General features: G+C 34.2%; 1 protein-coding gene and 1 long non-coding RNA gene across 4 annotated transcripts in view; one reads left to right on the top strand and one right to left on the bottom strand.

Moving 5' to 3' along the window:
* The window catches only part of LOC129907265 (polycomb protein Sfmbt-like), a 215,374-nt gene that overhangs the window by 120,910 nt on the left and 70,016 nt on the right, over positions 1-24,448 (top strand). The gene's annotated exons all lie outside the window — the stretch shown is intronic.
* LOC129907271 (uncharacterized) lies at positions 21,595-24,359 on the bottom strand. The gene is made up of 3 exons (XR_008770991.1): positions 23,131-24,359; positions 22,529-22,852; positions 21,595-22,465 (listed from the first exon to the last, which is right to left on the bottom strand). It is a non-coding gene; the product is annotated as an uncharacterized LOC129907271 (long non-coding RNA).

The following is a 24,448-nucleotide window of genomic DNA, read 5'->3' as shown; positions in this document are numbered from 1 at the left end:
AAAACGAAACGGTATTTTGTAGCTAGGCAAGAGTTCTACAGAATATATTTTTTATAAATTTTTCTACGCATATTAAAAGAAAATAGAACGTTTTTTTCTTCTCCTGAAAAATTTAAAATCATGGACTTATCATGTTTTGCAAATAAATGATTCAATTATAAAATCAAACTGTGTGTCAATTAGGCTGAAAAAAACCGATCAAAAGCACAATGAAAAATAAATACCAAAAAAAAAAGTAAAACTAAATCCGCTTCTACACGAAGACGCAAAGCGCGAGACGCACATAGGAGCAAAGGAGAAATAAAGTTCGAAAAAAAGGGATGGAAGATTTTTTACCGTGAGTCTCCGGAAAAAAATTTTGTGACTCTTTTTGACGTTTCTCTTCGATCTTGTTCTTTTTTTGCTGTTCTGCTTTATTTTATTTCGTCGGTTGCGGAATCTGCTTCGTCGGTTGTGTATTATTTGCGTGTATAGTAACGTTTTTAATTTATTCAAAAGTTTTCGTTGCACATAGACCCAGCACGGGAGTTGTTTTTTTTTTTGTATATTTTGGTGTTTTTTTTTTTTGGAATTAAAATACATAGGCTGCTTCTACACGAAGACGTAGACGCAAAAGATGCACTTAAGAGCAAAGGAGAAATCGATGTTTCTCTCTCTCTTGTTCTTATTTGCATCTCGTGCGTCTACGTCATCCTGTAGAAGTCGTCATACAAAAACAAGAACAAAATAAAACCAAAGAAAATAACTGTCAAATTTGCGCCTTCAAAAAAATAATACGTGGAGAAGCGCGTGACGCACCGAAACGAAAATTAAAAGGAAATTGGAAGATGATTTCTGCGCCTTCCGTCTTCTTGTATTATGGCTTCATATGTTATTAATATTAATTTTTCTTTTCAATTCATAAAATAAATGTGTTCCTTAGGCCTGTTATCACTATTTTTTTCAAGGAAATTATCCATTTTTGCCTTGTCACAAACACAATTACATTTAAAAAAAATTACTCTCATTATGTTCTTTCACTCCAGAAAAAGGAGTAAAAATTTAGAGTACTCCTTAATAGAGTGAAAGAAAACGACATTAAACTGTAATCATTGGATAAGGGATTTTGAAAAACTTAACGAAGCAATACAAGAGATTCATTTGACAAATCTTATGCTTATTGGGCTTTTAAGCAATCTTACCCCGTTTGTATGGCGATTTAAATCCGAATTGAATCAGGATTTAGGTCTATATATACCTGAATCGAATTGAATCCGGATTTGTCGATCCGATCCGACTCGGGGAGCTGAATCGAATCGAAAATATGCATATATGCCTAACGAATTGAATACTCGAGATATAATTTATGGTGGAAATTGTGTGTGATTGTCTTCTGTTAACGCCACCTACCTACCAATGCAACAAGTCATTTCATTGACGACCCTGTTCTCGTTAATTTAATTTTTTACTTTTTTCTTTCTCTTCTTTTTCGCACTTTGCGCCAATTTTCTATTATATAAGCTTATATAACCTTAAATTTAAATACATTGGCTAGTTGCACTTCAAGAACGTGCTTTTAATTTTTATGCCACTAAATTGTAATACCAAGGTAAAAATTTTTCATTTATAATTTAATTATGAACTAATAAATAAAAAAATACTTTTCAGTATTTTTAAGCCTTAACAAAGGAAAACTCAAGTTTTATTTAAGGCTCTAAGAACTTGGCCAACACAATTCTTAAAAATACTTGTGTTCTACCTGCTGCATTATGCCAAACGGAAAACCACCAAATGCGATGTCATCACCATTGGAAGAATATAACTGCAAGCTTTGTCCTGAGCCCGATATACCAGAAATGGTAGCGTGTGACAAATGTAATGCTTGGTTCCATTTCCAATGCGTCAAAGTAGACTCTGCAGTGAACGACACGAGTTGGATGTGTGAACCCTGTCGACATTCTACACCACACCAATCAAACCACGTTCGAATCCATCTTCACGTCCACCTTCACGTCCGCCTTCACATCCACCTTCACAACCACCTTCGTAGCCACCTTCACGTCCTGTAAGCCCCATCGAAAATGTGAAGTCCAAATCATCGAAGTCCAGCAGAAAAAGAGATCTTCTTATCCAACGACTGGAGGAAGAAAAGCAACTGCGTGAACAAAGTAATCAGCAGTACTTAAAAGAGAAGTACAAAATTCTGTGTGAATTTAGCAGTTCGGATGAGGATCTAGAAAAAGGTAAGTCGGTAGAAGTAGATCGTACCAAACTAACCAAAATGTGGGTAGAAAAATTAAAAAACCATGCACCAGAAACCTGTGCTATGAAAAATACTAATGAAAACCCTATTAAGTCTGTTGTTGTGCCTCAGAGGCAGCCTGACCCATGCAACGTCAAACATTTTGAAAGTCAACCATCACAGATCCAAACAAAAAAGCCAGCTGAAACCATGAACCCTTATGATCGACCTGACATTCCGTCTTCCTCCACAAATTTAGAACCTAAACACGCCAATTTACTTTCACCATCTCAGTTAGCAGCGCGACAGGCAATATCTAAAGATTTACCCTTGTTTCATGGTCATCCAGAAGAGTGGCCGCTTTTCATTAGCTGCTTCGATAACAGTACCAGCATCGCTGGCTACACGCATGCTGAAAACTTGATGCGCCTACAAAGATGCCTACGTGGTGCTGCCCTCGAAGCAGTGAAAAACCGGCTTTTATTGCCAACGATGGTACCTGAAATTATAAAAACACTTCGTATGCGATTCGGTAGACCAGACCACATACTCCATGCTATGATTGCCAAAGCTAAGAACCAAGCACCTCCAAAAGCTGATAAGATGGAAACGCTTATTGAATACGCACTCGCAATCCAAAATGTATGTGCCACAATGGAAGCGTCGCATATGACAGCCCACTTGAACAACCCCACGCTTCTTAAAGAGTTTGTTGACAAATTAACACCACACCTTCTTTTAAACTGGGCCATTTTCTCAAAAAATTTGCAACAACCCACGTTGCCAGAATTTTCCAAATGGTTAAGTGAAATTGCCGAAGCTGCCTGTTCCGTCACAACGCCAAATGTGAAGCCAATCGAAAGAAGAGAAAGACGTAGTAATGGTTTGTTTTCTCATGACGTGGTTGATGTTCCATCAGGCAGTTATCGCAACAATATTTAACCAAAGAAATGTTACCTTTGTAACAATTTTCATTCACTTAATGATTGCAACGAATTTAAACAAACTGGACGGTCAGAGAGGTGGAACATTGTTCGAAAAAACAATTTATGCTATACATGCTTGTTAAGACACCCACATTCGCGATGCAAAACAACAACATTATGTGGAGTAGGCGGATGTGCATTGAAACATCATCCACTTTTGCATAAATATACAAGTGCATCTGGGCAGCGATCTGGTTACTCCACTTTGGGTTGCCATTCTGGTAGAAATGAAATCAACCATTTATCGAATGTGCTCTTTAGTATTATACCGGTGAGACTTTACGGGAACAATACATTTTTAGAAACGTTTGCCTTCTTAGATGGAGGTTCGTCTTTAAGATGGACGTCCGAAACTACACGCGTTGAAAAGAACTCAAAAATAGTCACTTTGGGCATTTCAGGATGCAACGAGGGTTCCAAAAAATACAGTCTTCAGAATGCTCGCACAGTAAGCAATTTGGGACTGCCAACACAATCCGTTTCAAGCCTTGTTCTTAAAAACCGATATCCATATATGAAGGGTTTGCCTATTCCTTCGTACCAATATGCACAACCAAGAATTCTTATCGGTATGGATAATTGGAAGCTTGGTGTTCCTTTAAAAGTGTTTTAGGGTAACTGGTCCGAACCAATGGCAACAAAAACACGGTTAGGATGGTCCGTACATGGGCCTGAAAGAGAAAACAACAATGAAAATGAATTTGCTTTAAACATTTATCAAACCCAAAGTGACACAGATCTTCACCAACTTGTGGAAAAATATTTTTCAATTGAAAACATGGGCGTGCGTATTCCAACACAACAATTGACATCTGCAGAAGAAAAGAGAGCCCTTGACATTCTTGAAGAAACTTGTGTTCGTGTCGGAAAACAATTTGAAGTTGGTCTTCTCTGGAAGTATGATGAATTTATTTTGCCTGACAGTTACTGCATGGCATTTCATCGATTTCAAATACTTGATCGAAAAATTCAAAAAGATGTCGCGCTGAGTAAAAATTTAAATGAACAAATTTCTAATTTAGTGGAGAAGGGATATGCTAAAAAGTTATCACCACACGAGTTAGATGTCCATGGCCATGTCTGGTATCTGCCAATTTTTATTGTCAGGAATCCAAATAAGCCTGCAAAAGTAAGACTCGTGTGGGACGCAGCTGCCAAGTGTGATGGTGTGTCTCTCAACGACTTCTTATTGAAGGGACCGGACCAGTTAGTTCCAATCACAACAGTTCTATACGGATTTCGCTGCGGAAGATTTGCAGTCTGTGGGGACATAGCTGAAATGTTTCAACAAGTGCGGGTGAGTAAGTCAGATAGGTCTGTGCAGCGATTTTTGTGGAGATCTGAAAATCATCAAGACAAACCTAGTGTTTACGAGATGCAGGCCCTGACATTCGGCGCAACATGCTCGCCGTGTTTTGCCCACTATGTAAAAAATCAAAATGCTATGAGTTTCAGCAGCAGCAAACCTAGAGCAGTCGAGGCAATACTGCAACATCATTATGTGGATGATTTCATTGATAGCACCGACACCATTGATGAAGCTATACAACTTGCAAAAGACGTAAAGTATATTCATGCAAATGCTGGGTTTCATGTAAGAAACTGGATGTCCAACTCATCAGCTGTTCTTAATGCATTACAAGAAAAATGTGAAAGGTCAAATTCGAGCAAAGCCTTTGGGATGAATGACTGACATGGCGATAACGGAAAAGGTATTAGGCATGCACTGGAATACTTCCTGCGATTCCTTTACATACGTTTTAAATTTTAATACATTAAATAGAAAAGTCCTTACGGAGAAAAAAGTACCAACAAAGCGTGAGGTTCTTAAAATTTTAATGTCTATTTTCGATCCGATGGGATTTCTCTCCCACTTTCTAGTGTTTGTAAAAATTCTTTTACAAGATATTTGGAGAATTGAGTTAGACTGGGATGAAGAACTGCCTATACAGTTATACGAAAGGTGGGTAAGATGGCAAAATCTATTACCAAGAGTTACAGAACTACAGATTCCAAGGTGCTATTCCTCGAACTTAAATCAAAAGGGAACTTCCATTCAATTACATACATTTGTAGACGCCAGCGAAAATGCTTACGCTGCGGTGTCTTATTTTCGAATTGAGCACGGAAACAAAGTTGAAACGATTATAGTAAGTGCGAAAACAAAAGTAGCTCCCAGGCGTCCATTGTCTATTCCTAGGCTTGAACTGCAAGCAGCTGTACTTGGAGTACGCCTTATGAACTCTATTTGTAATGCACATAGTTTTCCCATAAGTCAAAAGTTTCTGTGGTCCGACTCAAAGACTGTGCTTTCCTGGCTCCGCACTGAACCCCGCAACTTCCAGCAATTTGTGATGTATCGAGTTGAAGAAATTTTGGAATCCACCAACATTTTGGACTGGAAATGGATTCCCTCAAAATTAAATGTGGCAGATAAAGCAAAAAAATGGAACTCCGATCCCGAGTGGGATGTAACAAATGAATGGTTTAGAGGCCCAGTTTTTCTTCAAAAAAGCCCAATTGAATGGCCAGAAATGCCAACAATCCAAAACAATGACAAGAACGAGTTCCGGCCACATCTGTTACTAATTAACCTAATGAAAGCAGCAATCAATAAGTTGATTGATGAGAACCGCTTTAGAACCTGGAGAAAGTTAATGCGATCAGCTGCGTACGTCTTCATGTATATGGAGAAACTGAAGTTAAATGCGGAGCGACGTAAACTTAAAGATTTCGAGCCTCTTAATCTAATTAAGGCTACATATCAACTAAATATTACAAAGTCAGATTTAAAAGTAAAAAATGTTGTTTTATCATCTGCTGCAATAAGAAAATCTCAAACGCTAATTTATCGACAATGCCAAGCAAATGTATATTTGGAAGAAATAATTATTTTAAAAAAATGTGCTGAAGAAAAACACCAGATTCCAAAAAGTAGTGCTCTTTATAAACTATCTCCTTTTTTGGATACAAATGGAGTTTTGAGAATGCAGGGGCGCACTACTTTTGCCGATTTCGTTGCAATGGATTGCAGGAACCCAATAATTCTGACAAAGTCGGATTATATTACTCACTTGTTAGTTGATGATTATCATCTTAAATACCATCATCTGAACCATGAAACTGTTCTGAATGAAATACGGCAAAAATATTACATCCCAAAGCTGAGAATTGTGCTTAAAGCTGTAAGAAAAGACTGTCAATATTGCAAGATTCATAGAGTTCGTCCTCGAATTCCTGAAATGGCTAATTTGCCTAAAGCAAGACTAGGAGCGTTTTTTAAACCTTTTTCATTTGTTGGAGTGGATTTCTTCGGTCCGATTAATGTCACTGTGGGGAGACGGAATGAGAAGAGATGGGGTGCACTTTTCACGTGTCTTACTGTCAGGGCGGTGCATATAGAGATAGCTCATAATTTAACTACAGATTCTTTCATCATGTGTTTAAGAAATTTTATCGCGCGCCGTGGGTCACCTTTGGAGATATACAGTGACAATGGAACAAATTTCCGAGGAGCGGAAAAGGTGCTTCGGGAAGAATGGAAGAATGTTGACTTGGGTCAGGTCGCCAATGAGTTTACGACGGCAGATTTAAAGTGGAGGTTTAATCCACCGTCAGCTCCCCACATGGCGGCGCGTGGGAAAGGCTGGTACGATCAATTAAAACCGTACTTTACCAAATACTTCCTTCAAGAAAAGTTGGTGACGAGACTTTGCGTAGTGCCCTTATTGAGGTTGAGCACGTTATTAATTCAAGGCCTTTAACATTTGTATCTATGGAGTCAGCGGATGATGAGGCGTTAACGCCTAACCACTTCCTCCTTGGTAAGTCAGACGGGTCAAAACCACTCTGCGATCTACAAAATATAGATTTCCGAAAGAGTTGGAAGCAATCACAACTGTTGGCTGAACTTTTTTGGAAAAGGTGGGTAAAAGCCTATCTACCAACATTAAACCGAAGATCAAAATGGCACACTAAAGTTAAACCACTCGCTAAAGGAGACTTAGTCGTCATAGTGGACAATGATCTTCCAAGGAACTGCTGGCCAAAAGGGCGTGTTGTGGACGTGACCTTGGGGAAAGATGGACAGGTTCGCCGAGCAAAAGTGCAAACAAAATCAGGTCTGTATGAGCGACCTGCTGTTAAATTGGCTGTCTTGGATGTAACTGGACCAGAGAAAGGGAGTAAGGCAGATGCGGATAGCAGTCAGCTTACTGGGGGCGGTATGTTAACGCCACCTACCTACCAATGCAACAAGTCATTTCATTGACGACCCTGTTCTCGTTAATTTAATTTTTTACTTTTTTCTTTCTCTTCTTTTTCGCACTTTGCGCCAATTTTCTAATATATAAGCTTATATAACCTTAAATTTAAATACATTGGCTAGTTGCACTTTAAGAACGTGCTTTTAATTTTTATGCCACTAAATTGTAATACCAAGGTAAAAATTTTTCATTTATAATTTAATTATGAACTAATAAAAAAAAATACTTTTCAGTATTTTTAAGCCTTAACAAAGGAAAACTCAAGTTTTATTTAAGGCTCTAAGAACTTGGCCACCACACTTCTTATTTGCAAATTCACTGTATGTATGTCTAATGATATCTAGTTTTACTTGCACTTTGTTTTTGGTTAGATTTTTCTATTTTACTGCAAATATATTAAAAAGAAAAATTTTGTTTTCGATTCTATTTCAATTCGATTCCTCGATCTGGTACTTCCATATACGTGGATCGAAATTTCGATTCAGTTTCAATTCGATCTTTAAATCGGTCATACAAACGGGGTATCTGTCTTTGTCTTTTTCCTTTCTAATTTGACAGTTCATTTAAGAAGAACAAGACAAAACCAACCAATCAAATCGAAGCAATTCTGAGGAAAACAAAATAAATTCGATTTTCATTGCAAAAAGGCGGTCGAGTAAATTTCTCTTATAAAAATAATAAAATTAATAGTTTTCCGTGCTGTGACGTGTTAAACAAAATAAATAAAATATTTTCAACCAATTCGATCGTGTTTGGGTTTTTATTTTCCAAAACTTCACAACTTTCTTTTACATTCGAAATTCGATCAAATCAAATTGCGCCTTCCAATCTTCTTCAGAATTGAACTGTCAACATTTTTTTTTTCATTGTTGAAACTGACGTCTGGCTTAAAAGCCCAATTGGCGATTTTAAGGGCAGGATTGGGGTGTCACAAAACAGCTTTGTGAGTTCACATTTTTGGTCCCTAAACTTGAATCGAAAATTTAAGGATGCAGTCTGGGATAATAAAGGATTGAATATTTTGGAGTTTGCTGATGTCTGGAACGGTAGCTGTCAATAAGACCCTGAAGGGGAATTCACCTATATCAGAGGTACAGCTTCATCTGTTATAGATTACTGCTTTGCGTCTGGAGCATGGAATAATATTATATCCGAAATTCCTGAAAGTGCAAAGCAGCTGAATCTTGTCCCAAAACTACACTGGAAGGAAGAAAAAAGGCTCACTTACCAAAGAAATTTAGAAAAAGAACTCGAAAGACTCAATATTCGAATATAAGAGTAGACATAAATTCACTGACAGACATAATTAAAAGTTCTAACCCTCAAAGAACATCGTTGAGAAATAAAATTACTTTTAAACATGAGTGGTTTGGTTTTGATTGTCTTAAAGCTAGAGAGAAAACGTTTAACTTTTTAAAACTTTTCCGAAAACACAACTCGCTGGAATTCAGGACGATGTACTCTCAAGCAAATAAAGTATTTAAGCAAATGTGTTTCATGAAAAAGGTGAGAAACCACTTCATAAGCCTCCTCAATCCAGAGATAAGTTCATCGTTGGTTCAATTTGCTGAGCCATTAATTCTTGATGAGATGTTAGATGGTCCTTTCGAGATTCAGGAAGTTCAAGAGGTCAAAGCGAATTCCAAGTTGAATAAAGCCCCTGGTGATGACCGTATTTCTTTTGAGTTTTTCAAACACGCCACGGATGATTTCGTTTCATCGCTAACCAACGAATTCAAAATAATCTTCGAGCGTACAGCAGTTCTCGACAGCTTCAGAAAATCTATTAATATATTAAAATATCCTCTCCACAAAAAAGGAAACCATGAATTATGCATCAAACTATAGGGGAATTTCATTCCTTAATACCAGTGCAAAGCAGCCTTTGACTCAATTGTGCAAGATTCCCTCTTCTACAAATTATTTGAAGTAGGAATATCTAGTAAAATCGTAAAAACGTTTTGAGAGCGCTATACAATAAGAACACAGCTTGCGTTTGGGATGGAGTTACTCTTTCGGATGAATTTCCAACAACAATGGCCTGAAACAGGGTTGTATACTAAGTGCGATGCTTTTTATACTGTGTATAAAAGACATAACAGATGCAGTCAGAGGTGGAATACAAATCGGAGGAGAGACAATTCCCGCACTTATGTACGCAGACGATTTAGTGTTCTTTGCTGAAACGGTAGATGGGATGCAGCTAATGATTAACAGGTTAGGAAATTACTGCAAACACTGGAATCTGGTAGTGAATCTTCAAAAATCAAAAATGATGGTATTCAAAGGTGCCGGGGGGCAGACTCGAGAGAAACGAAAAATGGACTTTTGATGGAGAGGCAGTGGAAATTGTGCGAGAGTATAAATACCTTGGAGTTATTATAACCTCAAATCTGAACATGAAGAAACGGAAAATTGTCCGCAGCAAAGCGTGCGATTTCCGCTGTTTGGGAGCGCTGCTTCAAGAGCAGCTACATCGACCATAGTGCAAAGCACTTTTATATGGCGCGCAAGTCTGGGGATATCTTTCTTTTGAAGCCGTGAAGAAATTTCTTCGGTACTTTATTAAAAGGATTTTTCGTCTACCAAATAAACACCCCAATCTACATGATCTATTTGGAAACCGGATTTCCATCAATGATAATGGAAACGTTTGGCATGCACTTCAACTACATCGTTAAAGTTATGGAGATGAAAAATAAAAGGATACCAAAAATCATTCTTTATAGCACGATTCGGACGAAAGGGTCAATGATGGCAGAGTGGGAAAGTCTTGCAACCGAATGCGGTATAAATTTAATGATCACTCAAAATGAAAGCCCTTCTTCACTGAAAATTAAGTTTAGCTCCATGCTTGAAAAACTATCTTAAAGCTAGACAAAAATTCATAAAAACTAGCCTACTTATCAATTATATACAACTAACTTACGGGCACTCTAAGTTATAATTATTCATTTTTCTTAATACTAATACCTTTCGGCGTTATAACAATTTTTATACTAATATTTCAATGGTTTTTTTCACCAAGAAATAATTTAAAAAAACTTGGAATCATATCTAATACAGTCAAATAAGGAAAAAAAGGGGTAAATCTCGGAATGAATGTTAGTAGAAATTTTTTTGCTCAATATCTTCCTTTTGCCATTCTATAACATACATATCTCAAAAGTCTAGAAAAATCTCATGTCCGCTTGTCGCGATTTCAAGGTCAACTCGCGAAATGGAGATTTTCAAAATTAGCAAAAATAGGCTATGGTATTATATACACATATGATACATGATTTCAAGGTATTTTTTAATGCTGATTCCAAAAAATTTAAAATCAAGACAATCTCACGTCTCTGGAAAAAGTTATACCTGTTTTTCATCTGTCAACTCATATTATTATAACAGTTGCAAACTTACTGCCGAAAAACCCTTAAAAGTTATGGTAGATGAACCAAATTTTGCATGAAGATTTTAGAATCCATCATTATTAAAAATCAAAACAATCCATTACAAAAAATATATATACCTACGAAATAATGGTATTTTTTTATGGAGGGGCAAATTTTAGGATATGCACTAAAGATGATTCTTGTTCATCTTAGGAATAAGTGCTAATAGGCTAATTTTTTTCATTTTAATCTTTGTTTGGATATTCTTTAACTACCCTCAAAAATCTAAAAAAAATCTCATGTCCGCAAGTCCTAATTTTCTTGGTTTGAAGATAAGGTGCAGATTTGAAAAAATTGAAAAACTACTCTTCAGATATTTGTGTCAGATCAACATGAATAAGGTACATTTCTTTTCAGGGATGGTCATATTGATTTGTTTGTGGATTTTGTTGGAATCAGCGTTAAAAAATACCTTGAAATGATATGGGTTATGTTGGTATACATATAAGAATCTAAAGTTTTCTTATTATTTTTTTTAAATCTGCACCTAACTTAGTTTAACCTGGAAAATTAGAACTTTCGGACATGAGATTTTTTTAGATTTTTGGCATAAATTATAGAATATCCAAACAAAAATAGAAACCACAAAATTAGCCTATTAGCACTAATTACAAGATTGTACCTGGATGTTTTTTAGTGCACATCCCAAAATTTCCCCTTTTCTCAAAAAATACCATTTTGTCATAGATATGAATGATAATGTATCTTAAAACCTTCATGCAAAATTTGGTTCCGCTACCATAACTTTTAAGGATTTTTCGGTAGTAAGTTAGCAACTGTTATAATAATATGGGTTGACAGATGAAAAACAGGTATAACTTTTTTTCAGAGACGTCAGATTGCCTTGATTTTAGATTTTTTGGAATCAACATTAAAAAATACCTTGAAATCATGTATCATATGTGTATATAATACCATAGCCTATTTTTGCTAATTTTGAAAATCTCCATTTCGCGATTTGACCTTGAAATCGCGACAAGTGGACATGAGATTTTTCTAGACTTTTGAGATATGTTATAGAATGGCAAAAGGAAGATATTGAGCAAAAAAAATTTCTACTAACATTCATTCCGAGGTTAAACCCTTATTTGACTGGATTAATCATTTTTTTTTCTAATTTTCAAACTTACACAAGGCTAATTCGAATTTATTTATTAGGTAAACTTTTGTTCATATACCTAAGCTGCTAGGATATATTCATAAATTGTCCTTTATGAGACAAGGGCTGCATTATTGCAGGTAATGGTTTTGTTATAGAAATTTCATTTAAAATGTACGTTTCGTCATCTACTGTTATAGTAGAGTTGTGATGTTTGATAATGAAGGTTCCCGTTAAATTTATTATTTCGTTATCAATTAGTATGCTACCATTATATTGGTTCAAAAGTAAGATATCAGGAGAAATTTCCTCGACTGTAGGTATGTGCTGGTTGTTTATTCTGGTGCAGAAAGATTGTTGACTTTTTAATAGTTTTGGTATACAAGTTGAATTAGAAATGTCAATGGTATTTTTATAATTACAAATTGAAAAATTGTAATATTCTTTACATTTTGATTTTATGCCAAATAATTTTTTTTCACATTTCAAGATAAGGTCGTATGGAATTTTGTTTATAAAATTATTGTTCTTTACAGATTTTAATAAAATGATTTCACATATTTCAATATTTGTTGTAGGTAAACTTAAGATATAAATTATTGTTGAAAAGTTTGAAGCAATTTTTACATTACCGAATTGAAGTGCTTCTTCAATACTAATATAGGGCATATTTTCCTTCTTTAATATTTCATTTGTAACATTAATTTCCATATCTGTTAAAATAAAAGAGTTTACAACTCCGGCCCTGGCCCGATGAATAGCATAATCAATATTTATAATTTCTTCTTTTAATATTTCAATTTTGTATTTAATACTTGTTACTAACTCTTTTTTTACAAATTCACTATTTTTTAATTTCCTCAAAATTTCATTTGTTACTTTAGTTATGTGATTAATTTTTTCAAAAGATAATTTATTTATTATTACTTGTTCATTATTGTTTTTTAAAATATTATTTATCTTATTACTAATAATCTTGAAATCATCATGGTCTGGATTACCTGCAAACCATTTCCATGTGCTTCCTATAAAATCAAGTGAGCGTTTAGTTCTTATAATAGGTCTTAATCTAGTAAGGTGATTTTGGATAAGTAAAATTTCATGTGATAAGTAGGGGTAAAGTGCGTCGTTAGTACTTATATTTTGTTTGACTACTGATTGTAATTCGTCTATCAGTTGTTGATACATATTTAAGTCTATAGTATGAATAAGTCGAAAAGTTCCTGTTTGTAATTTTGCTGTTCCTAGTTTTAGAGTTATCAATTGTGAATTTGTATAGTCCAAAATTTGACTTTCACCTCTAATTATGGAGATGATTGATCTGAAAGAGAGAAAATTAATTTCTTATTTTAGTTGCGTATATGGCTCTTATAAACCACTTTCCCAGATTCTGTAATGACTGTCGTATTTCTGTTTTCTTTTACTATCTCTTCTTTAAATTTTTTTGATAGTTTAGTTCCTAATCGTTTGTTCTGTTTGACGTAAATTACTTGTCCAGGTAAATATTGTTTTATTTTGTGTCTTTTCTTGTTATGTTGTTTTAGGTCAACTGTTTGCTTTTGTAAAAGTTTTTGTAAATTATTTTGTCGAGTTCTTTCGTAATCGTCAGGTCCGAATTCCACGTTCCGTCCGAAGAATAGGTCAACCGGTTTTTTACCCGTTGTAGAATGAATAGTATGATTATATTCATTAGCTGATTTTTCTAAAAGTTCTTCAAAGTCAACATCTTCTTTAATACACCTCATTATCTCGGAAAGGGTTGAGTGAAACCTTTCAATTTGTCCGTTTGCTTCACTTCTGTATGGGGGTGTTGTATAAACATTTATTTTTAGTTCATCTTTTAACATGAACATTATTGATGCTGAATTTAAAGATCGCTCATTGTCAATTGCGATAGATTTTGGAACACCAAAGAAAAATATTATATCTCTTAGTTTTCTTGGTCTTGTTCGTTGTAGATGTCTTCGATTTGCTTTTGAGTGAATCTAACTTTATAATTATGTATTAAAATGAAGTGGATGTATTTCCTGTATGAGGCCCATTATTCTTTCTTCAGTTTTTATACCATTAATAACAGAAGGATTAAGGTATTTTTTTAATAGAGAGGTAAGGTTTTCTTTGTTGAATTCAGGTTCTTTTATAAAGTGTTGGTGGTAACCTGGAAAATTTATCTTGAACTGGTAAGAACTGGTTTCAGCAAGTATAAGGAATATTTGACTCTTGAAAACATTAATAGGAGCCTCAACAATTGGTATTAAATTTTGCGATGAACTTTCATCAATATGTTCCGTGGTGGTAAGTGTAAAAGTATGGCTTAGTGGTGGGCGAGATAACGAATCTGCAACTACATTGGAGGTACCTGGTTTATAAACCAGCTTATAGTTATATTCTTCTAGTATCGCTTTCCAGCGTTTCATTTTTGAATTTGCGTTTTTGTTACTTAGTGCATGTGTCAGAGGTTGATGATCTGTAACAATTATTACTCTCTTTGATCCGTAAAGGAACATCCTGAGAGAAGTAAGTGCCCAAATAATGGCAAGCATTTCCTTTTCGTTAGGGGCATAAGACTCTTCAGTCTCATTAAGGGTTCGGGATAGAAATGTAATTGGTTTATTGTCCTGTGACAATACCGCTCCCAATGCAAAATTGGAGGCATCTGTTCTTAATTCAAAGCTTTTATTAAAGTCGGGATAAGACAATAGTAGTTCTTCAGAAACTAATGCATTTTTTATTTCGAGCCATGCATTTCTTGCTTCATTGTTAAAGTTAATTATTTTATTTTTTGAAACTTGTTTGGACAATCGTCCATCCTCCCCTCTTAGAAGGGATGTCAGGGGCTTGGCAATTTTAGCGTAGTCCCTTATGAATCTTCGGTAGTATCCTGACATACCGAGAAAAGATCTTAAATCTTTAAGAGTTTTTGGGGGTGGTAATTCCACAATTGCTTTTACTTTTTTAGGATTAGTTTTAAATCCTTCTTGATAAACGACGAATCCTAAGAATTCGACTTCTGTTTTTAGAAATTCACACTTGTCAAGTTGAACTTTTAAGTTCGCGTCTTCTAGTGTTTTAAATATAATCTGTATATTTTGTAAATGTTCTTCTTCGGTTTTACCGAAAATAATAATGTCGTCAATGTACACATAACATCGTCGACCAATGTGTTGACGTAGAATATCATCTAATGTGCGTTGGAAAATTGAGGGTGAATTTTTTAATCCAAAAGGAAGACGAGTAAACTCGTACTTTCCGTTGTTTATTGAAAAAGCAGTTTTTTCCCAATCTGATTCTTTAAGTGGAATTTGATGGAATCCACTCTTTAAATCTAAAAGAGTGAAATATTTGTTTTTTCCTAAATTGTATAGGACTTCATTAATTTCAGGTATAGGGTACCGATCTGGTATTGTGACGGTATTTAATTTCCGGTAATCTATTACCATTCTATATTTTTTTATTCCCGAGGCATCTGTTTTTTTGCTTACTATCCATACTGGAGAGTTGTATGGTGATTTTGACGGACGAATAATTCCGTCACGTAGGAGTTCATTGATTTGTTTCTCAATTTCGTTTTTAAGTGCCATGGGATATGGGTATGTTTTAGTATAAACAGGATCATCAGAAGTTGTTCTGATTTCTCCTTTAACATTAGTTGTAAATGTTAGTTTCTCATCTGGATCAGAAAATAAATTTGGACATGATCTAATCATTTCTTTTAATCGATTATTTTGAATTGGAGTCAAGTGAGAGCATCTTATATCAAGTTTATGAACTTCTTGTGCTTCTAATTGATGAAGATTAAATTTGTATTCATTTTTAAGAATAAAATAATTCTGTTTCGTATAAATAATTGCGCTTAGATCCTTAAGGCTGTCGTTTCCGACAATGCCATCAAACGTTTCTAGTCCTTGCAGAATAAAAAATTTCAATTTTCCTATTTGTGGTCCAAAAATATCTAAATCTGCGTGGTGTGTAACTTAACTTTTTCTCCGATCGAATATGTGTAAAAATCTTCCTCATTTTTAATAGGTGTACGAATATAACATGATTTAACATAATTTTTATTAGAACCTGTATCTAGTAGAAATTTTAATTTTGTTCCGCCCTTCGTTGTACATTGGAAATATGGGATCGAAGAGCGGTTTAATCTAAAAAATTAATATTATCGAGTTCATTAGAATGTTCGATATTTTCTCCTTGTACTAAAGGAATATCTTCTTCAAATTTATCATCGAAAGTATTGTCTGTAAAAAGATGATTTGGATCATAAGTTTCCGAAGGTGGGTTCTCATGTTCATTTAAAACATTATTTGTATTAGTAAAAAAGGTACGTTGGAATTTATTTGGAACTTGTGGTTGTTGAGATGCTTGTCTTTTTTGTGTATTAATTGGCTGTTGATAGTTTGGTCTATAGTTTGGTTGATAGTTTTGTTGATAGTTTTGTTGATAGTTTGGTTTGAAAATTGGTCTGTTTTGGTAGTTTATGTTACGAGATTGTGTAGAGGAACTTAATTCCATTGGCTCAGGTTTAGGTTGTTGTTGTGGCTTCGGAGGAAGCGGAAAATTATTTGGTGCGTGCAATTGTCTAAACTGTTGAGGTTGTCGGTATTGGTAAAAATTTTGACCTTGTCTCTGCATTTGAGGAATGTGTGTTAGTTCGGGATAAAATTTGTTATTATTCGGCCGTGGAGGCGTTGGAGGTGGTAATGTGTTATTAATGCGTTTAAAATTTGCTTGACTGTTATGTGCATAGTTCATTCTAAAAGTCATATTGTCAAGTTTGAGGCACATTTGTAGTGCTTGGGGTAATGAAGTCGGTTCACGAATACTCAAAAGTCGTGGTAGGTCTCCATTTAATCCTCGGATAAAAGTATCGAGGGCTTTGTCACGGTATGAATTAGTCATAACCCATAATGAATCATCGCTTAATTCTAAGCATGCAATTTTGTCCAGTATCAACGAAAGGTGTTGATAAACCTGTTGATAAAAATCAGTAATTGACTGATTACGTTGAGCAAGGCTCGTCATCTGGTACTCTAGTGTACCTATATCGTGCTTATCAGAATAGTGCATCATTAAGCATTTTTTAATTTTGGCCCAATCTAAGGGTGTTCTATACGATTCTAAAGCTGTGTCTGCTTCCCCGGTTATTTTATGTCTAACCATATGAATTATGGCGTAATATTTGGAAGTGCCTTTAAGGCTGTCGTACATTGTAAATATTCTGTCTACAGTTTTTCGTCAGGAATTAAATTCCCCAGCTTTGCCTGAAAATTCTCTTAGGCATTTAACTATGTCTGGTACTTTGTCTATGTCGTTTGTGTTACTAGCAAAATCAATCGGTAATTCTACCTCATTAGTATCATTAAAAGTATTGTTAAATTTTTTAACCGTTTCTATAACTATTTCACTTATTTGTTTAATCATGTCGGGTGTTAAAGAGTTTGATGGATTGGAGGAGGAAGAGGATTTAATATCGTCGAGCGTCATGTTTCTAATTAATTTGGTAATATTCTTAATGTCTTCTTTTGACATACAATTTTATTTTGAAATTTAATTTAATTTCGCCCAATTTTTAATTTATGATTTCACTTCTATATTTTTCTTGCTATGTTTCGATTACAGTAGTTTCTTTCTTTTTTTTTTTATTATTAGTTAAACATTTTTGTTTCTCTTTTTTTTCACTTTCTTAATTTCTAATTGTTCACTTTGAAAATATTATAAACTTACAATATAATAATTAATATCATCTTGGATGCAACTGGTTCAGTGGAGCGGCTAGCTATTTAAGCTTCCTATTTTTCCTTTGAATACTGAGGGGCCCTTTGTTTGGTGTTTCTCCACTTAGAGTTCTTTAAGGATTCTGAGACCTTTTTTAATTTTATTTTTCTGATTCACTTTTTTTTATGCACTTCTTGAGGACTTTAAAAAAAATAACACGATCAGGTTATGATAAAATAAAAAAAACTTTTTCACTTTGTTATGTGCTTCTTAAGGACTTTTTTAACAACGCGACTAGTTCCCTACTGCTCGGGCGCCAGTTAAATTTATATTAATTGATTTTACTAAAAAAATATATTTTTGTGAGGATGAACCTCTTTATTTGAATTTCCTCTTACAACTGAATTTATAAAAATTAATCTTAATCCTAACTTAAGCCACATTGACATTTCTTGATTTCTTATCTGTGGATACTGCATCGTTGGTGGCGGTGCTGACGTATGGTAATTTTGCTGACTGTTTGTATTCTTTTAAGATTGGTTATCGATGAGGATGACTGTTGGATGTTTATGTTTGGATTTTGATTAAATTGTTTGATGAGGATGACTGTTGGATGTTTATGTTTGGATTTTGATTAAATTGTTTGTTAACTTATATTCACAGACAGCACTGTACACAAAAGGGTTTCGGGGGGAAAGACGTACGAAAGTTTCCAGTCTTGGTATTTTTTGTTTATGGATATATTTTTCTCATTTAGTACTTTTTAGTACAGATTTATCACATTGAGTTTGAGAATCGCATAAGGAGTGTCTGTGAAGTGATAAAATGAAAAAACGCTGTGAAAATTGAAATGATATAAATTTTTATCACTTCACAGCTTCACAAATCGGGAATTGACCCCCAGGTAATTTTTCTTGATCCAAAGGAGTTTTCTGACTTTGAATACATACTTAGAAATTTTTTTGTTTTGGTTCAGCAGCGTACTTTATTTTTTAAAATCATATGTAATCTTATGTTTATAATTAGAAATCTTTTTTTGATTTATGTTGTATTTATATTAAAACTGTCAGTCTGGTAGACGGCCATAGGCCAAACCATAAAGTCTTAAGTATATATAATCACAATGTACAATCTTTTGCATATTTGAAATAAAGTCAAATAACTAACTAAACTAACGGTCTGTATTTTCTAGAACGTGCACAACAGTCCGCAGAAGTTTGTTTTTGTCACCTAGGTATTTTCCAACGTTCGTTGCCATGATGTGGATTCTATTGGAGGAAGAAATGAAGAGCATTTTTTTTATGAATAATTATATATTTTGTTTAAATATTTATGTATAAATATCAAAAAAAATATATATACAGTAGGTGCCCACATGTTTATGACCGATGAAAATTTTCAAAAATTTGTCACTAATTCTTTAACTGGAACGCTAAAAACTAATGTACCTAATTTTTTTTTTCTGTAGGTACAGTATAGTATTATTACGGTTGTATAAAACATTATGCCACTACTAGTTTTTTTCTTAAAGAGGCAAAGTCAAAAAATTGATGACGATAAACGAGACCACCATTTTTCAATATTTCGTGTGTTTTCCTTTTGTGGCAAAAATGCCTTTATTCATTAGGGAACTCTGTTTTTATCTGAATGAGTTGTTGTTCCGTGCATGTTATAATTCAGCAACTCACCACTAACGTTTTCGACGTGTTGGTATAAGGTTTTCTGCAGCATTTCGCTAAGAATCCCCAAAGAGCGTTATTTGTGGAATTCATCCCCGGAAAATTACCAAGCCTAAACAGGCTTTTTTAATTTTTCTTACTTAGAAAGGATGTGACACTCTAAGCGTTATATTAGAAAGCCGTAATAATAATTACTGTACAGAAAAAATAAAATAAAATTAGTTTTTAGCGTAACAAATTTGTGAAAATTTTCATCGGTCATAATCATGTGGCCTCCTACTGTATAAAGGAAACAGTAGTGTTCAGGGAAAGGAAACTCATAAAAATTTGCTTCCTATTACCGAACAGTTTAAAATAGGAATAAATAAAAACAGTTTTTAAAAAATTTAATAAAAATTGATTACTTAGGCCGTGTGCGAATTGCGTTAAAATGTTGGTTAAAATTTCTACCACGATTAAAATTTGACGTTTGGTTAAAAAAGGGATCAAATTTATTTTTTTGCTGTGCGAATTGGGTTAAAATGTATTAAATGGGACTTTTTTCTTGGTACTACTTTGAATAAAATTCCCTCAAGATAAAACAAAATTACCCTCAAAAATGGTTTTTCTTATATTCAATTAACAATTTTTTTTTTTAACAAAACCCAGTTGAAAATATATCAAGTTAAATATTCTAGTATGAAAATGTACGAAATTCTCAATTTCACATACTTTTTTTTTATTTTATCGATAAATTCACATTTCATTATGATCAAAAAGAAATTTAATAATTAAGTCTTCTAACACTAATTCGTAGTTCACCAGCTGCCAACAAAATAGAAATATAAAAAATAAAAAACAAACAAACAATTAGTAGATTTTCAATTTTTCAAGATGAATATTAATTTGAGGAAGTACTTTGTATTAATACTTTTAACATTTCTTAAAATATCAACGCATTATAACAAAAATAATTTCAAATCTATCTTGATCTTTCTATCTTGAGAAACGTCAAATTTTAACCACTAGTGTCAAATATTACCCTGCTCCGCAGCTGGGTAAATTTTAACCCATTTTATTCACCATGCTAGTGTCAAATTTTAACCAAACGTCATATTTTAACCAACATTTTAACGCAATTCGCACACGGCCTTATTGTCTAAACTAACAAAATTATAAAATTCGGCTTAAACTATATTTTCATGCAAATAAACAGTATTTCATGCAACCACTCTCACTATTATTTTTTACAAAAAAATACGATAATTTTACGCATCTGATCCTTCCGACAAACTGAAAGCTATTTGAATAAGAAAATATAGATTTATGAGCGAGATATAGCAAGGAGTGATCGAATATAGTAAAAAGATTCAAGTTTAACCGGATTTTTACTTCTAACGGGACAAAATAGTTTGTTTTTACATATTTAAGTGAAAAGTGTTCGGCTACTGGAGCTGTTCGGAAATAGGTGAATCCACCCTATTACTTTATAAATAAAAAATGATAAGTTGAATCTTAATATAAATTAAACGTACGAGTAAAAATAGTTTTCTTTTTGTGTTGGTAAGGAGATAAGTTATACTATTTCATATTATTGTGTGATAAAATTAAATGTTTTCTAAAGGTTTAACTCTTTTCTAATTGAATCTGTACAAAAAAAATTGCAACTAAGTGCAACTTCGACCCATTTGCCCCTCTTAAACGTTTTGTTTTGAAAAAATGCTTAACTTGTTTTCATGCATCCATATTTTAAGTTTTTTTAAAGATTCAACTTCTTGAATTACAGAACCTGATTAATTATAATTTTTCCTTAATTTTAAGACCTTTATTTTGGCGATACTATTTATAAGCGTTTTAACAAACCATTTGGATCCATCCGATTGTCATTTGGCCTGATGGCCGAATTATATTTTTCGTTCAAACTCATCAGACAATTTTCATCAAAACCCATTTTTCAGCTTATTTTTAATATATCTTAACCCTATTCTGCTCTCAAATTCAAGAGAATGGATTATCACTGCCTGCCGGACAGACATGTCGTTCAATTGACTAACATGCCCGTCCGACAACCAAAAAATCAAATTTTTTTGAAAACCATCCGGCAAACCGGATAGGCAGTCGGATGGGTGTTCACATTATCAAAACAGGATCAGATCACACCAAATGGCGGCTGATCTGTCCGGTAAGTTAGCCAATGTGAACCCCCCTATACGAATTGTGTATGTTCGACAACTCACTCATGCCATTTTGACTTAAGCCCATGCGTGCATATGCCTGGCCCAGAGACATGGTATAAAAAGACAAGGTATGATCATCAGAGCCGCCATCTTACAAAATGGGGTAATAAGGTTTTGTTATTTGGCATTTGGCACCCTTCAAGCAAACAGGTCCGACCTCGGTCCGAATCCGCTCCGCCTAAGGCGGAGCTGAGTTCGACTTCGGATCAGAAACTGGTCCGAAGGCGGCTCAAATTAGTATGGAAATTATAATCACCGCGATGTCGATTGCATATGTATTAGTGTGGTGAAAATCTCCATTCCGAGAAATCGGAGCCGAAGTCGGAACGAATGACGTCCGGCATTTTGACATCGATCGATACTCGCCCTTCAAGCAAACAGGTCCGACTTCGGTCCGAATCCGCTCCGCCTGAGGAGGAGCTGAGTCCGACTTCGGATCAGAAACTGGTCCGAAGGCGGCTCAAATTAGTATGGAAATTATAATCACCGCGAAGTCGATTGCATATGTATTAGTGTGGTGAAAATCTCCATTCCGAGAAAACGGAGCCGAAGGCGGACCTGAGTCGGAGCAGCGAAAACCTACCAAAAGAGGAATAAAAAAGGGATGACGTTTCGCATTTGCGACCAAAAAAAGAACTAGATTTTTGTTTTTTTTTCACTGAAACTGTTTTTTTTTATTTAATTTTGGCAAACGAAATTTTCACAATACAGTATATACAATATAAAATAGAATACATTTTTTTTATTTTATTTTATTTGTTGTTGCTGCTGTTGTTGGTGTTTCTTTAGATGCCCAATCGCATGTTTCACCTTCTGACTTTTTCTTCATCATTAGAGATTACATCTACAACATAAACAGAAACACATCACTTTAATCCAAACACTTTGAGCGATATATACAACATACCTTTTTTTGTTTCCATATTGTTAATAGTTTGATATAATTGTTTATAATTATACTCATATTTTATTAACAACGACACGAGACACGACGCGACTAAACACTTCAACAAAAAATAACAAAATGACGCTTTTGCTCTTGTTGGCTATGTCTGTCTACTTTTTTTTCCTTTTCTCAGTTTTCACCACGATTCTCTTAGACTTTGTGTTCATACACAAAAAGTTGCAAGTGTGTGAGTGCAACCCCGCTTTTCTCGGTCGGAGGTCGGACTGTCTTTTCTGGACTCCGTTTTCTTGCTTGAAGGGCGAGTATCGAATATGTTTGACATTTCTAGCAAAACAAAAAACTCTGTTTATCAATTTTGTTCACTGAAATTGTTTTTTTTTTTTTATTTTAATGTTTTTTAGAACAAGAAATTAAAATAAATACAATATTAAAATAAATATTAAATAAAATAAATCTTTTTATTTGTTGTTGCCGCTGTTGTTTGTGCACTTTTGGATGTCTAGTATTCCCTCCACTTAGTGAATACACGGTGGATTCCGTCCGTGATATTGATTGATATTGATTAAACAATGATCAGGAGATATATTAATGTTATTAAATACCTGCCGTCGATTCCCATGGAGCAATATTATGTACTTTATCTTTGACTTCAAGAATTTGACAAACAACGACACAAGACACGACGCGACCAAAAACTTCAACAAAAAATAACAAAATGACGCTTTGGCTCTTGTTGGCCTTGTCTTTCTTTTCCTTTTCTCATTTTTCACCACAATTCTCGTTCGACTTTTGTGTTCATACACAAAAAGTTGCAAGTATGTTCTTGCTTGAAGGGCAAAGTCAAAAGCAACAATAATTTCCAAGACAAATTTGTTTACAGCAACAATTTCAATGGGCTGGGCTGTCAAAACCTTAAGTAGCCATAAGTTTTGACAGTGCTCGATACTGAGTTTTTTCTAATGATCATACCTTCTCTTTTTATACCATGGGCCAGAGATACCCAAAGGAGTTGGGAAACTTTCGTACGTTATACCCCCCAAAACCCATTTGTTTATTTCGTGTTGTTGTAATCTCTTTTGTATTCGTGAATAAATGTGAAAAACACACATAGTGTAGTCACGGTGTTTTTACTCACACTTATCCAAAAATGTATGATTTTTCACGCATACTTATGCCGAATTCCTTTGACTGGTAAAATCGAATTTTCGGCGATCTTAAAGCGAATTTTTTCTGAAAATCATGTTCCATAGAAAAAAAAATTCGCCTGGCATACTTTTTGTGAAAAAGTCAATTTACTGTGACTTTTCTTCCCGTGATTGTCTTCAAGAAACTTGTATCTCTGCAAAGCATCAGCATACGGCCAAAATAATTAACCTTCTACTTCATCTCCACTCAGATCTTAATAATAACTGCAATTTCCGTTTGATTCTGATTAAAATAAATTTATATTACCGAAGAAAATAAACAAAATTATTGATCAAAGGAATCTCTGGTTTTATTTTGCAGAAATTGTTTTGGTTTCAGCTTGACGTTTTTGTAAAAATTGTTGTCAAATGACACACATACAATAGCAAAAAGAATTCGGTCTGTTTTCATGTTCCTTTTTAAACCAAAAATTCGATTTTTTTGAGGCGATTCAAAAAATTGAAAGGAATTCGACATTAGCCAAAAGCGTCGGTTTTTTCACGCATACTTAGCCAAAAATGTCCGACGGAGCTTGTAGGCAAACCAGTATGACGTCAGAAGTTTCCCATCTCCTTTGGGTATCTCTGGCCTGGGCCTTTAATGATGATGAAAAATAAAAATCAATTGTGAAATATTAACCAAAAATAAAATTCAAAACGCTTGTGGAAGTACCTATCTAATTGCAGAGATTTATAAATGTTATTAATACTATAATTTTGTTGTAGAAGTATATAG

This window comes from Episyrphus balteatus, chromosome 1 (assembly GCF_945859705.1).
Source record: "Episyrphus balteatus chromosome 1, idEpiBalt1.1, whole genome shotgun sequence".
NCBI lineage: Eukaryota > Metazoa > Arthropoda > Insecta > Diptera > Syrphidae > Episyrphus > Episyrphus balteatus.
Note: the sequence above shows the minus strand (reverse complement) of the source record. Positions and strands in the feature narration are given on the sequence as shown.